This window comes from Lithobates pipiens, unplaced genomic scaffold (genome assembly GCF_037356315.1).
Source record: "Lithobates pipiens isolate NorthernLeopardFrog02 unplaced genomic scaffold, aLitPip1_a1.2 Scaffold_13, whole genome shotgun sequence".
NCBI lineage: Eukaryota > Metazoa > Chordata > Amphibia > Anura > Ranidae > Lithobates > Lithobates pipiens.
In genome coordinates this window covers 477,437,137-477,456,536 of record NW_027507718.1, presented here as the reverse complement: position 1 = coordinate 477,456,536, position 19,400 = coordinate 477,437,137, and positions in this window count along the sequence as shown.

Genomic DNA, 19,400 nt, shown 5'->3' with positions numbered 1-19,400 from the left:
GCCTGCATGTTCCACATGTCTGCAGTATATGTGTGTGTGGGTGAGCAGCAAGTGGTTAACATGATAGGTAGCCAAAACAGAATAGGAGAGATGCCATTACAAAGCCATCTGCAAGACCTTTTGTCCAAAAACGGCATTCACAGCGGTGAAAGTCTACCAGCCTTACAGACTTGAACAGAAGCATGACACTGAGTCAAGCAGGAAGTACAGATTCCTGGTGGAATGGGTTTTGGCCAGAAAAAGAGGAACCTTGATACCATAGGCCTGAAAAATTAGCTGACAAATCCCTCTTGAAACAGTGAGAAAAAGCAGTCTAATGCCGCATACACACGACCGGACTTTCCGGGAGACTGGATCCGACGGGATCAGTCAGTCGGACAATCTGATCGTGTGTGGGCTAATTTAACCATTTTTTGTTATAAAAATCTGACAGACCTAAAAATAGAACATCAAAACCGTTCGTCTATATGCTGGTCCAACGGACCAAATACAACGCAAGGGAAGCTATTGTCTACTGGCTATTGAACTTCTTTTTAGTCCCGTCTTACGTCATCATGGTCAAAACGAACGGACTTAGTCCGTTCGTTTTGTGTGGGCAAGTCCGTTCGTTGGGAAGTCTGTCAGAACTCCGCTGAAAAGTCAGTCGGGAAGACCGTCGGACCTAGTCTGCCAGAAAGTCTGGTCGTGTGTATGCGGCATAACTCTTGCTAGAACTTGAAAACTGTTGATACAAAGCTGTAAACATAAAACAGCTTGAAAAAAAAAATCAGAATAAAAGACACTAAACAATAGTCTCCAACGTAAGCCTTACACATTCACTAAATAATGGCCTAGTAATCCATTTTTCATGAAAACATTTTACTGTGTTTACTGCCTCAGGGTATAATCCTCTGTGAGCTCCCAAACCTCTTTCCTCCTTACTTCCATTTGGAGCCTACAGTTCAGATTTGGACCAAGCAAGAGGATGGCTACATTCCTACAGACAGTGGAACCATGGAGAACAAACATAGACAACCTCTAACGGGAAGCCACATGCCAGCAACAAAAATTAATTTAGAGATGGCTGAAAGCAGTAGAAGGTACATTACAAAAAAATATATATATTCAATTCTATATTAACTAGAGGTTTTAGGGTCACGTGAACCACCTCCTTAGGATTAATACAAAAAGATAGCTACACAATGGGAGTTATTTACGAAAAGCAAATCCACTTTGCACTACAAGTACACTTGGAAGTGCAGTCGCTGTGAATCTGAGTGGTAGATCTGAAATGAGTGGAAGCTCTGCTGATTTTATCATCCAATCATGTGCAAGCTAAAATGCTGTTTTTTATTTTCCTTGCATGTCCCCCTCGGATCTACAGCGACTGCACTTTCAAGTGCATTCGCAGTGCAAAGTGGATTCGCCTTTAGTAAATAATCCCCAATGTCCTGATTGAGATGGAGTAATGAAACCCCCATAAGTATATATAAAAAAAAAAGAAGGTCTTGATACCACCTTATCTTTGTAAAGAACCAGGAAAGGTTCACTTGCAGGAAACTAATACCCTGAAAGGGCAACAAAAAACTTTGAGTATAAAAAGCAACAAGGTAATCTCTCCTAGAGGCTGTAAAAACAAAGTCTGCAAAACTGCCAGGACCAAATTAGGATCCCTAAAGCCTTGTACACACTGTACTTTGGTTGGCCAACTGAGGGTATAATTTTTGGCAAAAGGGAATGTGGCAGGATCTTGTCTTGCATACTAACGTTACACAAATTGTTGTGCCATAAACACGAACGTAGTGAGATACCACTAGGAATTTCAGCTCTTGAGAGCCACCCTTAGGGCCCCTTCTGCTAATGTTGTGTTTGGTGAGCATTGATTCCAAGCATGTGTGTTTGTACTTTTGACTTTTGTGTGACTGATCTGTGTACTGACCATTCAAAAATCAGACACGGAGCCGTTGTCTGCCAAAAATTGACTAGCCTGCCATCCAACATTTGTTGGCCGAAAATTGTAAAACAATTGTCTAAAGGAGCGTACTAATGGTAAAAATTTAGGACGACAGTCTGTCAACAGACAATCCCCTTCCAACAATCGAACCATGTGTACGAGGCTTTAGAAACAAAGGGGGCCACACAAGCAGGAAAATCCATGTGACACCCTACACAAAGGAATGCTATAGGTCTCTGAAACAGAATTTTCAAGGACTAGAGAAATGCCAGCTTGTGCTCAATTACATACTGTTGAGATAAAAATTACAAGCCTTTATCATGCACAACAGGCAAGAAAGAAGCTGCAGTGTAGGGAAGACATACGTAGATCAGGAAAAACTGATCTCACTGAATCACCTGGGCATCCGCAGCCAACGTCCATTTCCTAGACCAGGACACAAATCTGTCCAGTGTTGTGTTGAATCTGGATACCAAGAAATACACAACTGACATTCCCCACGACAGGCAAATCTTTGCAAAACTATCAACGATCTTTTGACACTCCTGACAGGATGTTGAGTTGAAGAGCTCTGAAATGAAACTGGGCATATCGGACAGCACTGACCTAAGCACTTTCAATTTGTATGCAATCAGGCAGGGTCTTGAAATACATGGTTAAAGGGTAAATCTAAAGGAAATTACATAAGAAAATTGTGTATGGCCAGCTTAAAGCGGAGTTCATCACCTGCAGAAAAATTAAATTGTCTTCCGTCCCTTGCACGTTCACCATGGGCACCCAGCCGTGACAGCTTGCGGCTTCACAGCCGGGTACCCACTGCGCATTTGCAGGTCGCGCTGCACATGGTGAATGGTGGATGCAGTTTCTCACGGCAGTCAGAACGGAAATTTTATTTTTTGCAATATAAACAGAAAATTTGGGGGGGGGGGGAAATGACATTTTTCTACTTTTTGTTATAAAACAAAAAATCCAATAAACTCAATTTTAGTCATACATTTAGGCCAAAATTTATTCAGCCGCATGTCTTTGCTAAAATAAAAAAATAAAAAGTCAATAATCATGTCAAATAAGTATATTTATTGGTTTGCGCAAAAGTTATAGCGTCTACAAACTAAGATACATTTTCTGGAATTTACGCAGCTTTTAGTTTATGACTGCCCATCTCATTTCTTGAGGTGCAAAAATGGCAGGACAGTACAAAATAGGATTTTTGTACTCAACCGTAAAATCCTTTTTCTCTGTAGTTTACTGACGGACACAGCTCCTTTATTCTTGACCATTGGGTTGTTACGCCACCTTCAGGAGAGGACTAGGCAGAACATGTTAACATGTACAAAACACAGAACTTTCTAGTTCTGCCCAAGGGGTGGTCCCTTCAGTAACAACCCTCCAGCCTGCATCCTGCAGCCACATCAACAAGCAGTATAATGTAAAAACAATAAGAGGGGAGGGTGCTGTGTCAGTCAGTGAACTACAGAGAAAAGGATTTTACGGTGAATACAAAAATCCTATTTTCTCTTATGTTCACTGACTGACACAGCTCCTTTATTCTTGACCATTGGGACGTCCCCAAGCAGTATCATAACGAGGGGTGGGAAACAGCATAAAAGAACTTCACCCACAATCAGAAGTGCTCCCTAACAAGGGAGTCAACACCTTATCTAACTGCATCAGAACTTGCGGTAACAATGCAACAATGCATTATACTCAAAAGTAACTGTATTTTCTTTAAAACAGAAAAAGTAGTGCAGAATTGCAACATTACACGGCCGCCCGCAAACTTGCGGCCAAGCAGGCATTAGACGATGCGCTTACATCCACTCTGTAGAAAAAACTTGCGGCCAAGCAGGCATCAGACGATGCATTTACATTCACTCTAGAAAAAACTTGCAGTCAAGCAGACATCAGACGATACGCTTATATCCACTCATTAGAATTTGGTAAAAGTGTGAACGCCGCCTTACACACCAGAGCGACTGACACTCAATGTCGGAAGCCCGAGAGGCCCCAATTGTCCTGGTGGAAAGGGCCATGGCAGGAAAGGCGTAGGCCTGTATCACATCTGCCTGATCCACCCGGAGATGGTGGTCGACTAGATCGCTATACCTCTTTTTCGGACCAGCTACCGAAACGAACAGAGATCTAACTCTCGAAGGGGAGCCGTGGCAGACAAATATATCCTTATAGCCCTGATCACATCCAGGGAATAAAGGGCCACCTCTTAGGATGTGTCGGTTTAGGACACAGAGATGGTAACACACTATCATCATTGATGTGGAACGCCGAAACCACCTTCGGCAGAAAGGAAGGTTGTGAACGCAACACCACCTTATCCTTATGGTTAACTATATAGGTCGACTTGCAAGACAAGGTCGCCAGTTCTGAAACCCTCCTGGCCGATGTAATGGCCACTAGAAAGACCCCTTTTCTGAGCAAGAGTCAACAAGGGAATTCCTCTGATGTTCTCAAACAGAGGTTTCTGAAGTGCCGATAACACCAGGTTCAGATCCCACGGGGTAACGGTGGATGCACCGGAGGAACTACAAATCGGACTCCCTGAACAACAGTGCTCACTAGAACGTGAGACGCCAGAGGTCGCTGAAAAAAGACAGCCAAGGCTGATATTTGTCCCCTAATGATGCTTGAAACCAACTTCTGGTCTACTCTTCGCTGTAGAAACAGCAGGATCCTGGAAACTGAGTAGGTGCACGGATGCCACCCTTTCTCCTCACACATAGAGATGTATGCCTTCCAGGTATGACGGTATATCTTCTGAGAAGAAGATTTCCGTGCTCTCAACATAGTTGAGATCACCAAGTCTGGCCTCGGTACATTAGCATCTTAACAGCCATGCTGTTAAAACCAGCTATGGTAAAACAAGATGGAGAATCGGACCTTGACACAGAAGGTCCTCTCGCAACGGCAGTCGCCAGGGAGCCTTTGCAACCAGGCATACTAGGGCGGTGCTTCAGGGACACCCAGGCCAATCCGGGGTATTAGTATTACTGGAACCCCCTCGGCCTCCACTCTGTGGAGCAGACGTGGTAGCAGCTTTTGCGGAGGAAAGTCATAGATCAGCCAGTACTGATCCCATGGAGCCACCAGCACGATTGACACGTCTGTCCAAGGATCTCTTATCCTGGATACGAATCTCGGCCCCTTCCAATTGAGACGGGAGCCAGGAGATCCACGTCTGGTGTGCCCCACCACAGGTACAATAGCCTGAACATGTCTGGATGCAATACCCATGCTCCTGGGCCAAGCATCTAGCGACTTAGGTAGGCCACCTGCCAGTTTCTTCCTCCCGGGATGTAATGGCCGACAAGGCCGGTACCTGTAGCTCTGTCCACTGAAGGATGTGAGTGACCTCCCGTGCTGCAGCCGAGCTACTTGTTCCTCCTTGATGGTTGACATATGCCACCACTGTGGCGTTTTCTGACTGGATCCTGATCGTACGCCCTCGTAGTCTCATCGACTATGTGGAGAGGCAAGCCTGATCGCTTGGAGTTCGAGCATACTGATCGGCAACTTGGGTTCCTCACCCAACCAGAGACCCTGGGTCGACTGTACTCCCAGTACTCCACCCCAGCCGGTCAGGCTGGCGTCTGTTGCGATCACAGCCCAATGCAGAGATAGGAACGACTTCCCGGACCGAAGTGCCGAGGACCTCAGTCACCAGAGCAGGGAGTCCCTGACTGACTGGCTCACCTGAATCTGCTGATCCAGGGACAACGAAGATATGTCCCATTGTGTCAATATATCTTTCTGCAAGACTTTGGTGGAAAGTGGGCGTACGGTACCGCCTTCGAAGGAGGTCGCCATGAGGCCCAGAACTCTCATGCAGAAACGCAGCGACGACCACCTGCGGTTCAGTGATAGATTTTCCGCGGCTCTGAGAGTCTGCAGTTTGCCTGAAGGGAGAAAACTCTCGCTTCCATGGAGTCCAGCGGTAAGCCTAGGCACTCCAGTGCTGACTCGGTATGAACACCGACTTTTTAGGATCAACAGCCACCCAAATACCTGCAGGGTTTGCATGGTGATCGCCACATCCACCTTTAATTCTGAGGCGGAAGCTGCTCTCAGAAGGAGGTCTTCCTGGTAACTTACAATTTGCGAACCCGTGTTGTCTTAACAACGCCAAAACTGAAGTCAATACCTTGGTAAGGACTCGGGGTGCTGAAGCCAAGCCAAAAAGGGGGAGCCACAAACTGGTAGTGGGCTTCCCCGACTACCTTTCTCAGAACCCTCTGATGCTTGAAGCATATGGGTATGTGCGGATATGCATCCTGGATGTCTAAAGACGCCAGGGAGTCCCCCTGATGAAGTGCAGTGACAACTGAGTGAACTGATTCCAGACTGAGCCTCTGTACTTAAACAAAGCAATTAAGGCTTTTTAGGTCCAAGTTTGGACGTACCCCTTCCTTGTTTGGGGACTACAAACATATTGGAGTAGAACCCCTGTAAACTTTCCGACACCGGAACAGACACTATCACCCTGAGGCAGGTCCCATACTGCCCCCATGGGGCCTCCCGGGAGGAAGGGTATGCTGGAAGGGAAGATCTGTTTGTTGGCCAAGAGAGGAACTCTATCTTGTAGCCAAGGAAATCAGTTCACAGACCCATTTGCCAGATAGCCGAGAGGCACACCGGGCTGCAAACTCCCGAAGGTGACCTCCCCCCCCCCCCAATGACAGATGGGGGAAAACCTTCATGCGGTAACACCTTTCTCGCTGGCTTGTCAGACTTGCAGTTCCAGGGACGCTTTCGTCCCCAAGGGTCGTCCTGTTGGACTGGGAGCGTTTTGCCGAAGTCCCGGACTGACGGAAAAGCCTCTTTTGAGAGGAAAATGAGGGCCTTTGCCTGCAGCGTGGCTCCTTAGTCTTCCTGGCCTGTGGGAGCAAGATACTCTTCCCACCTGTGACATTCTTAATAATGTCATCCAACGAGGCTCCAAAGAGCCGCTCACCAAGGAAGGGTAAATCCATCAAAGCTTTTTTTAAATGCCTGGTCTGCTGACCAGCATTTCAGCCAAATCAGGCGCCTCAGCACCACTGCTGACACTGAAACCCTGGATAGCAGAGGAAACGTATCCAGAGCCATGTTCCAATGTACTTACGATCGTGCAGTAACTGGTCTGCTAGTTGCACGCAGACGGGAGTAGTCTGCTGCTTCTCCATTTTGCGGTGCAAAAGTTTTGCCCATTCAGTAAGTGTCTGACCCCCCAACCGTAAATAAGGAACGGCCACTGCCTCGGTTCCTGCCCGTGGGGTCCTAAATCACAGTAACCTCTTCTACCGGGATCGTGGTTACTTTTATTAACCTGGATACTGGGGGGTCCATGACCGGAGGAGCTGACCATTATTTAGGAAGGCTCTCCTCAAGGAGGAACGCACCGCCATGCGTTTTGGGACCTAAAAAGGTCCGTTGCGGTCGCCCCCATTCCTGTAAATTAACTTATCGAAATAAGTCAGATACAGAAACACCTTAGGTGTACGGGCTGGCTTACGGGACCCAAAAGGGACCGCTACCTCAGCAGAGGAATTTGCTGTGTCCTGAATTTTCAGGGTATCACCCACAGCTGTGATAAGTGCTCCAACAAGCGCTTTTGTCGCACGTGGACCCAGATGGGAACTCATCCACACTGTCCGATCGATCCTGGTCACCGTTATCTGAAACAACAGAGCAGGGGTCACCAGCCTCAGCAGGGGCCCGAGTCGGCGCCAGAGATCTCCCCGGAGGACGGGGGGGAGGCGCTTTTTAACCCCTTTGCACCCATGCACCGCCTCCATCGTGGCAACGCACGTGTTAAGGACCGCCGACAAAGCGTCCAGGGGCACTGCACTGTCTGCAGGTGAACCGATTGCAATTTCCTGGATTTTGGGGGAAGAAACACCAGTTTCTGAAGCCATGCTGACCCTACACTGTCTAACACCTGTTGGGGACTGAGGACAGTGATGGTCCCACCCTCTTAACTGCTGCAGGCTGAGTGGCCTCCACCGCAGGACTCACCAGCCTGTCCGAGTTCTACGCTGTCTAGCCTTCTGTGCCTGTGTTCTGTGTCAGCTCCCTGGTGCTTGTGAGAGAAAATCGCGCTGTGCTGAGCCTCAGGGAACAGCACTGAGGCATAAAAAACTTGCTTAGGCTACAACAAAATGGCCACTGAGCGTCCAGTACAAAGGACATAATCACAAGGAAAATGGCTGCCAAACTACAGAAAAATGGTTACTGACCATGCTTCTCCCTGGTCACACCAAAAATGGCCACTTAACACTGTATACAGAGAGGGACAGTGAAACACAGGCAGAGGAAATGGTGGCAAACAACGCTACAGCGATCAGCAGACACAGACCTCCTGACACCCAGGGGAGAGACAACAGACATCCAGGGCACAGCCACCCAGCGCAGCCCCCCACCCAAGGTGAGGCCCCTGTCTATGTGGCACACACACCACTCAGCAGCCCATGCAGCATCCCCCACAGTGGGGGGGGGGCAGACAGGGAGAGGGAGGTGAGGGACCCCCGAATCGACCTCCCAGGGAATGCCCAGCTGTTCAGCCCCACCGAGGCAGGGAGAGCTGTACTTATCAGTCCTGACAAGCTGGGGAACTTTCCATCACAGAGCCACTCTCCGATCAGTACGGGGTGGCTGCTGGCCCAGCACACTGACGCAGACATCAGTAGGCCGGTCATATGTGTGCCCCGGAGCATTACGCTCACCAGCCGCCCCTGAAGCCTGGGGGGGGGGCATGCCGTGGCCGACCCAGCGCTGGGCTCTGATCTGCACATGCTCACTGGCCAGGCTGGGGAGACTACAAGGATAAGTTACAAAGCCAGCTGTTGATAGCAAATCACAAGATCTTAATCTTGCGCAAAAGGCAAACTTCTGCAGACAAAATCCACGGACCGATGGGCCCGCAGGCTTCCTAGGTCCTTCTTCACTAGGCAGAAAAAAACTGAGGCTGCAGGGTTGTTATTGGAGGGACCGCCCCTTGGGCAGAACTAGAAAGTTCTGTTTTTTGTACATGTTAACATGTTCTGCCTAGTCCTCTCCTGAATGTGGCATAACAACCCAATGGTCAAAAATAAAGGAGCTGTGTCAGTGAGTGAACGTAAGAGAAACTGATTTTACTTCCTCACTCCATGGAATATTTTATATTTTGCCACAAGTTTCGGGAAAATAATCTTTTTTTTTTCTTTTACACAAAGTTCTCATTAAATGATATATTGTTCAAACATGCCATGGTTATATGTGGAATTACACCCCAAAATACATTCTTTTGCTTCTCCTGAGTACAGGCATACCACTTGTGTGAGACTTTTTGGCAGTCTAGCCGTGTACAGGACCCCAAAAACCAAACACCACCTTCAGGCTTTCTAAGGACGTAAATGTTTGATTTCACTACCTATCAGTTTCGGAGGCCGTGAAATGCCCTGATAGCACAACCCCCCCAAATGACCCCATTCTGGAAAATAGACACCCTAAGCTATTTGCTGAGAGGCAAGTTGAGTAGTTTGCAGATCTCGCTTTTTTTTCACAAAGTTTTTGAAAATTTTAAAAATAAATCATTTTTTTCACCTGTAAAAACCTAAAGACTGATTTGTTTTTGGGGTCCTGTACGCGGCTAAGCTCCCAAAAAGTCTCACACATGTGGTATCCCCGTACTAAGAAGCAGCAGAATGTATTTTGGGGTGTAATTCCACATATAACGATGGCATGTTTGAACAATATATTTTGTTTAGGTATATCATTTAGTGAAAACTGTGTAAAAAAAAAAAAAAAAATTGTGGCAAAATATAAAATATTTCATGGACTCAATATGCCTATCAGCAAAAATTGAAGTGTCTACTTTCCAAAATTAGGCAATTTGGGGGGGTTTTGTGCTTTCTTGACATTTCATGGCCTGTGACCTGTGATAGGTAGTGAGGAGTGAAATCAACATTTTACACCCTTACAAATCCTGAAGGTGGTGATTGGGGTCCTGTATGCTGCTAGACTCCCAAAAAGTCTCACATGTGGTATCCCCGTACTCAGGAGAAGCAGCAGAATGTATTTTCGGGTGTAATTCCACATATGCTCATGGCATGCTTTAATATATTATTTAGTGGCAAATTTGTGCAAAAAAAAGTTAGTTATTTTCACAAAACTTGTGGCAAAATATAAAATATTCCATGGACTCAACATGCCTCTCAGAAAATAGCTTGGGGTGTCTACTTTCCAAAATGGGGTCATGGGGGAGGGGGGAGTTGAACTGTCCTGGCATTTTATGCACAACATTTAAAAGCTTATGTCACACATCACCGACTGTTCTAACCACTTGAAGACAAAGCCTTTTCTGACACTTTGTTTACATGAAAAAAAAATTTTTTTTTTGCTAGAAAATTACTTTGAACCACCAAACACTCTCTCTCTATATATATATATATATATATATATATATATATATATATATATATATATATATATATATATATATATATAGATAGATAATTCTCTTTTTTTTTAAAGCAAAGGCCCTACAGATTAAAGTGGTGGGTGTTGCAAATTTCTTTTCACACAGTATTTGCGCGATTTTTGAAACGCAATTTTTTTGGGGGGAAAAAAAACTATTTTTAACCACTTGACCACTGGGCACTTAAACACCCTTAATAACCAGACCAATTTTCAGCTTTCGGTGCTCTCACATTTTGAATGACAATTACTCAGTCATGGAACACTGGACCTATAAGAAATTTTTGTCCTTTTTTTCACACAAATGGAGCTTTCTTTTGGTGGTATTTAATCACCGCTCGTTTTTTTTATTTTTTGTGCTATAAAAGAAAAAATACAGAAAATTCTGTAAAAAAATGAATTTTTCTTTGTTTCTGTTATAAAATTTAGCAGATTAGTAATTTTTTCTTCATAAATTTTGGCCAAAATTTATACTACTAAATATCTTTGGTAAAAATAAGTACAAATTGGTGGATATTATTTGGTCTTTGTGAAAGTTATAGAGTCCACAAGCTATGGCGCCAATATCTGAAAATTGATCACACCTGAAGCACTGACGGCCTATTTCAATTCTTGAGACCCTAACATGCCATAAAATTACAAATACCCCCCAAATGACCCCTTTTTGGAAAGAAGACATTCAAAGGTATTTAGTAAGAGGCATGATGAGTTTTTTGAAGTTGTCATTTTTTCCCACAATTCTTTGCAAAATCAAGATTTTTTTTACTTTTTTTTTTCACAAAATTGTCATATTATCAGTTTATTTCTCACACACAGCATATGCATACCACAAATTACACCCCAAAACACATTCTGCTATTACTCCCGAGTACGGCGATACCACATGTGTGAGACTTTTACACAGTGTGGCCACATACAGAGGCCCAACATGCAGGGAGCACCATGTGTAGAAACAGAACGAAACTCTGGATAGCCGCACTCCGGATTGTGTAAAAATGAAATGCCTTTATTTCTTCAAAGTGCAAGTGCAAAACTCCGTTGAACAAAACATTACAGTAAGCGCTGTTTGTAGCGTGAAACGCGTTAGAAATTTTGTTCAAAAATCCTTTTTTGTTCCCTTTTGGCTGTAATGTTTTGTTCAACGGAGTTTTGCACTTGCACTTTGAAGAAATAAAGGCATTTAATTTTTACACAATCCGGAGTGCGGCTATCCAGAGTTTCGTTCTGTTTCTACACATTTGGCTTATGCAATCAGCCTGCACCTGGAACCCCCATCTATTTGGAGAGTTAGCAGCCTGTCAGTGGTTTTGACTTGGAGCGGTGAAATCTCTGTTTGTTTTATGCAGGGAGCACCATAAGGCGTTCTGGAGCACCCAGGACAATTCTGACATTTCTCTCCTACATGTAAAAATCATCATTTATTTGCTAGAAAATTACATAGAATCCCAAAACATTATATATGTTTTTTTAGCAAACACCCTGGAGAATACAATGGTGGTCGTTGCAACTTTTTATCTCGCACGGTATTTGCACAGCAATTTTTCGAATGCTTTTTTTTGGAAAAAAAACAGTTTTGTGCTTTAAAAAAAAAATAAAAAAATACAGTAAAGTTAGCCCAATTTTTACATAATGTGAAAGATGAAGTTACGCTGAGTAAATAGATACCTAACATGTCACTCTTCAAAATTGCACACGCTTGTGGAATGGCGCCAAACGTCGCTACTTAAAAATCCCCATAGGTGACTATTTAATTTTTTTTTACTGGTTATATGTTTTGAGTTACAAAGGAGGTCTAGGGCTAGAATTATTGCTCTCACTCTAACGTTCTCAGCGATACCTCACATGTGTGTTTTGGACACCGTTTTCATATGTGGGCGGGACTTACGTATGCGTTCGCTTCTGCATGCGAGCACATGGGGACAGGGGTGCTTTAAAAAAAAATAAAAAATTTATTGTCCATTTTACTTTTTTTAGTTTGACTTTTTTTTTTTCCCAAAAATAAATTTTTCGATCACTTTTATTCCTATTACAAGGAATGTAAACATCCCTTGTAATAGGAATATGGCATGACAGGTTCTCTTTACAGTGAGATGTGGGGTCAATAAGACCCCACATCTCACCTCTAAGCTGGGAAGCCTGAAAAAAAAAAAAAAAGATTCTGGCTTTGATCGTATTGGCGAGTCGATAGAAGCACCGGAGGGCGGCGGGGGGGGGGGGGGTGTCTATGGCTGGGTATTGCAGGGTATCACCGACTATGGCTGGGTATCTCAGAGTATGGCGTTGCAGAGTATTGCGTTGCAGAGCATTGCAGGATATTGGCGGGTGTTGCAGAGCAGTGCAGAGTGTTGCAGGGTATTGGCGGGTGTTGCAGAGCATTGCAGAGTGTTGCAGGGTATTGGTGGGTGTTGCAGAGCATTGCAGAGTGTTGCAGGGTATTGGCGGGTGTTGCAGAGCATTGCAGAGTGTTGCAGGGTATTGGCGGGTGTTGCAGAGCATTGCAGAGTGTTGCAGGGTATTGGCGGGTGTTGCAGAGTGTTGCAGGGTATTGGCGGGTGTTGCAGAGCATTGCAGAGTGTTGCAGGGTATTGGCGGGTGTTGCAGGGTATTGGCGGGTGTTGCAGAGTGTTGCAGGGTATTGGTGGGTGTTGCAGAGCATTGCAGGGTATTGGCGGGTGTTGCAGAGCTTGGCAGGGTGTTGCAGGGTGTTGCAGTGTGTTGCAGGGTATTGAATAGTAATGCAGAGTAATGCAGAGTATTGCAGAGTATTGGCAGGGAATTGAGGGGTTAAATTTCGGTGAGCAGCGATGTGGGCACTGCTGACACCGATCTCTTCCCCCTCCGCTGTTCTGATCGGTACAGCGAGGGGGAGGGAGGAACCGGCGTCAAACATGACGCCGGTTTGTTTACAAGTGATCACTCCGTCATTTGACGGAGCGATCACGTGGTAAAGGACCCGGCGGTCACAGATGCTCTCGAGTGCGCGCCCCAGGGGGCGCGTGAGAGCGGAATTCTGGGAGGACGTCATATGACGGCCTCCCAGAGTTAAACAACTGCCCTGTAGCCGTCATTCGGCTATGGGCCGGTTGTTAAGTGGTTAATGCACTAAAACACACTATATTGCCAAATGTTTGATGAAATAAAAAGATGATCTTATGCCGAGTACATGGATACGAAACATGACATGCTTTAAAAATGCGCACAAACTATCAGCGGCTACAAACTACATACATTTTTAAAAGACTTTAAAATCCTTACAGGTTACCACTTTAGATTTACAGAAGAGGTCTAATGCTAAAGTTACTGCCCTCCACCTGACCTTCGCGGTGATACCAAACATGCATGGTGCTATTGCTGTTTACATATGACACCAGACCAGTGCTTGCTTTTCGCCTTTGCATGCGATAATACTCCACTAGTGTGTGGTAGCGTTTGAAACGATGCAGAGACCAGGTTGGTCTGGAAAGGAGGGACAATAAAAGCGGGTGTCATGCCTAAATCCACATTTTCTGCAGACACATCTTCTTTGAGTAGGGGTACCAGGGAAGACATATGGAAAATGCCTCTCAGGTAGCCGTCGCTCTCTGCATTTGTGTTGGGAAGGTGGGCCACAGCACCATCTGGAAACAGAAGGGCTGTGACGATCTCTTCCTGGAATTTAAGGAAGGATCCAGTTCGTCCAGAAGCTTTGTATAGCACATACGCATTCAGCAGAGCCAATTGGAATAAATATACAGATGCTTTTTTTGTACCAGCATCTGGCCTTATGGGCAATTAGGTACGGTGCCAACCACTGGTCATTGAGGTCCACCCCTCCCATAATAAAGTTATATTTGTGGACAGAGGTGTTTCTCCACAACACCAGTCGCTGTAGGAATTTGGACAGTCGTATCTGCATGAGAGGACAGGACAAAAACATTCCATGAATCCCTCCACTTCACTGCTCACAAATTATTACATTTCAAGCAGGCTCTCTCCCCCGTCTAAGTTGGGATTCTACAAGCACTTAGGGGAAACCCTGAGGATTAGATTGCACAGTTCCACATACACCAACTACACAATCAAAAAGGTGGCACACTTGTATAATAATTGTCCACATACGAGTGGTACCCCTTTCCAAATATGGGTGACACCAAGTCCCACACAATCTTACCAGCGTCCCCAATGTAGTCTAGGCAGTTCTCTGACTTCATGTGACTATCGCTTCCATAGTAAACCGCAAAACTATGTATAGCCTGTGGCCCTATCACAGAGCTTATACAACTTGACCCCATATCTGGCATGCTTGCTGGAAAGATACTATTTGATAGACAAGCAGCCAGAAAACTTAATCGGGGACTCATTAACGCAGACAACTTGATCAGGAGTAAACAAGGCTGCAAACTGATGGTTGAAGTGGTTTACAAGGGGCAGAATTTTGTGGAGCCGATCGTATCCACGGTCACCCGGAGGGTGAGAGTACATTGTCATTGAAATGCATGAACCGCAAGATCTAGAACTGTTTCCACCTGAATTCTGGGTTGGCCAGTGAATGGGGGAAGAACTGGTGCTGCAGAAGTGGTGGGCTCCCAGTTCGGAATGGCAAATGCAGCAGGAAGGGCACTACGGGGTCAACGGGCCTGCGTTTTGTCGTCTTGGTGGCTGCAGGGCTCTACTTGTGCTAGCCATCTCACCAGCTTGACCTGCACTTATGGGACTCGCCACATGATACTGCAGTGCTGGATGTACTAGGCTGCTGGTGCTTGCCAGTTCACCAGAAAAGAAAGTTTTGAGTAAAGCCTCAAATAACAGCCTAAAAAAGTATCATCCAGAATTTATATGGGTAAAGAGAGAGAGGGTAAGAGCACGAGGACAGTTGCTGAGGTTGTCAAAACATGCACTCTAACCCAATCCCCCGTTTCTGCCACAGGGAGGAACCTTTGAGTAGCTAAGTCTTGTACCTGGTGTAGGAGCTGTTGGGTAAGCAACTTCACAGCGATACTGCTGCATTTTATGTACTAATATGCTTTTGTATGTTTTGCTTTATACATTTTCTTTTATAGATCCCTCCTGACGAAACAGTCTGTACCATGAAACTAGTAGAGGACTGGTTAATCTATGAAAAAAAACTCAATACTTCCTGGGGAAACCTTTGCGTATTTGTATACCGGTTTTGAAATTTTATTGAAATTATTTTTTTATAATTTTTACCAAAATGTATTAATGTGTATCAGTATCAAGATAGTCCACCAAAAAAACTTGTGGGGTTGCAGTGTATATTTGGACCTCAGCAACTGTCCTCACACTTTTTCCAGTTTACCAGGATGAGCGGCACTAGTACTGGCTCTCCGCTACATATGAGAGCCCTGCAGTTCTTGCACCTCAACAGAACAGGGTTGGGTACACCTGACCTCGGCGAGGACCATTAATCTGTCAGGGTGCCGCTGCTGGTTTGTATTCTGAGCCTGAATCAGACAGATTGGCAACTTGCTCTTTACTCTCAGAAATGTGTAGGACTCTTCACTAGTGTACCTTGAACATTTTGACCTCTAAACATACTGGTACACTAGTGCAACTCAAAGGTGGGGGGCACCTGACTGTCAGCGACTGCTTCAAACGCTACCAAAAAAATAAAAAATAAACTATTGGCGTTTGCAAGGATGAGGCCTGTCAATGCGAATGCTGCAGTAGTGTTTTGTAAGTGGCAGTGATTGATACTGAAAAATTGAAAATTACTGCGCTCCTAATCTACAAAATAATAATTCACCTAACTTCTTAAAGCTGCAGCTACTAAGATGTGATACACATCCAAAATATCAGTAAACGTAAAAATGTGTAGCTGCGCTAAATGCTCCCACCCGGCTGAATCTGAATGACCGATGTTATCACAACATACAAACCATCACCATGATAAATTAAATAAAAATAAGTGAATATTTTCCAAAATTATTCATCAACATATAAAAGAGTAATAAATTACGCAAAATTCATAAATGTTACTAATAAATATCAGTGAACGATAAAAATAAATAGTGAATAAATATTGTACAAATAAAATAGTGAATAAAAAAAATGCACAAATTGGTAAATGATACTGATACGTGACAAACAATGAGGGTGAAAAAAAAAGATGATTGAATCAATAATCTAAAAAAGATAAAGGGCACCAATACATAAAAAAATGTGAAACAGTAACCCACAGCCCAAAGTGAAACTGTCCACATAAAAGTCCTTTCAGTGAGAAGAATGGCTCCTTCAAATAATATCAGTCAAACGTGCAATCCTCCTTTACCAACAAACTGTGCTGATCACCAATAAGAATGCACGCTTCCCAGAGGGAAGCGTGTAAATGCTCACTCAATATGCAACGTGGTCTGCTGGATGGACCGCAAAATCCCCACCAATTCTGACTGGAACCTCTCCCGGGAAACTCACATGCACGTAGATGGTAACTCAAATGGTGACTCATAAAACATAAATAGAGAAGCCTTCCATAGTGTAAAACTGGCAAGTAACTTTATTCATAATAAAACCACATGTTACTCACACAAGCCAAATAACGGCGTATATGCCAGCCGTTAAGCGAGCGCCCATTCGCTCAGAAATCACATGACTGCGTCAACACATCTAAGCCACCCGACGCATTTTTCGCCATAAGGCGACGTCATCTAGGGTGTGACGTCGTCACCTAATGACGAAACACGCATCAGGTGGCTTAGACGTTCTGACGCAGTCACGTGATTTCTGAGCGAACAGGCGCTCGCTTAACGGCTGGCATATACGCCGTTATTTGGCTTGTGTGAGTAACATGTGGTTTTATTATGAATAAAGTTACTTGCCAGTTTTACACCATAGGAGGCTTCTCTATTTATGTTTTATGAATCGCCATTTGAGTTACCATCTACGTGCATGTGAGTTTCCCGGGAGAGGTTCCAGTCAGAATTGGTGGGGATTTTGCGATCCATCCAGCAGACCACGTTGCATATTGAGTGAGCATTTACACGCTTCCCTCTGGTAAGCGTGCATTCTTATTGGTGATCAGCACAGTTTGTTGGGAAGGAGGATTGCACGTTTGATATTTGAAGGAGCCATTCTTCTCACTGAAAGGACGTATGTGGACCGTTTCACATTTTTATGTATTGGTGCCCTTATCTTTTTTAAGATTATTGATTCAATTTTTTTTCACCCTCATTGTTTGTCACGTATCAGTATCATTTACCAATTTGTGCATTTTTTTATTTATTAATTTGTACAATTATTTATTCACCATTTATTTTTATCGTTCACTGATATTAGTAACATTTATGAATTTTGTGTATTTATTACTCTTTATATGTTGACAAATAATTTGGGAAAATATTCACTTATTTTTATTCATTATGGTGATGGTTTGTTGTGATAACATCGGTCATTCAGATTCAGCCAGGTGGGAGCATTTAGATAGCACAGCTCTGCATTTTTGCGTTTAGCGATTGAAACTGCACTTTGGTGGGTTGGCCGGAGGGGCTAGCAGGTAGCTGAACTGATCCCACCAACACTGCATTTTTGGGAACACCAATATAGTTCTGCTCATATCAAAGATATCGATCCTTCAGACACTATACTACTAAGGGAGGTGTATGGTGCGTGCATGGGTGTGTGTTAGTGCTAGCGCTACTAGTAATTGACACTGCCTGTGGCGACAGACCCTGACTGACACTAAAACCTCACTGATGTCACCTGCCAGGTGATAAGAGGGTTAAACCTTTTATTAGAAAATATATACGGTGGGTGCCCTGATGCTATAAAAAAAAAAAAGCCAATAACATTACCCATGACACCAATAGCATGTTCACTGGTGATGAGGTGATCAAGGGATTTAACCTTTATTAGTAGGCTCAGGGGGAGTCCTAGACCCAATACTGATTGTCACAAATTACACCAGTACAGTGATCAAAGAAAAATATGAACACAACACTGCACTGGGTGACACCGACAAGGAGTGAAGGGGTTAACTGGAGAGGCAATTAGGGGTTGAAAAGTGTGCCTATGTGTACTGCATCAGTGTAGTGTTGGTGCAACTTACTGAGATGTCTCTTCTCTGGAAAAAGTTCCATTACTTCCCCTGCCTGTGTTTACACTTACAGGCAGGGAAAGGATTTCATTCACCAGGACCAATCAGGTCCAGGCCAGAAATCATTGGCCTGGGCACTGATCGGTTCTGAATAGATTCCAATTGTCCCACCCGCCAGCCAAGTTAACCTGCTGCAGTTCAACTGCAGCAGCTGGTCTGAAACTGGTTAAGAGAAGTGGAGAACGAGTCCTTAACCACTACAATACAGGACACTTTCGCCCCCTTCCTTCCCAGCCCAATTTTCAGCTTTCATTGCTCTCGCGCTTTCAGTGACAATTGCGCGGTCATGCTACACTGTACCCAAATGAAATTGTTATTTTGTTCGCACAAATAGAGCTTTATTTTGGTGTTATTTATTCACGACTCCGTTTTTTATTTTTTGCGATAGAAGCGCAAAAAAAGCGGAAATTTGGAAAAAAAATAATATTTTCTTTTTTCTATTTTAAAAGAAATCCAATAAAATCAAATTTATAAAAGTCATAAATTTAAGCCAAAATGTATTCTGCTACATGTTTTTGGTAAAAAAAAAAAATCCGTTAAGTGTATAATAATTGGTTTGTGTGCTCACGGACATATGTACACAAATGATCATGTACATATGTGTGCAGGTGATCACGTACATATGTGTGCAGATAATCATTGGGACATGTGATTTTAGTGGGACATATGTGGGGGACATGGTTTTATTATTAGGGACATGTGTTTTTATTATTTGGGGACATGTGTGTTTTGGGGACATGTGTGGGGACATTGTGTTTATACTGTGTGGTGTGTTGTGTGTATTACACTAGACTGGTGATCAGTGAGTAAAAAGCTGTAAAAAAACATCATATTCACTGATCATCAGCCGGCTGCAGCGATCTGCTCTCCTCAGCGATGACTTCCGTGTGAGGAGAGCCGATTGCCTAGCAACCGGCTGTTTACATCACA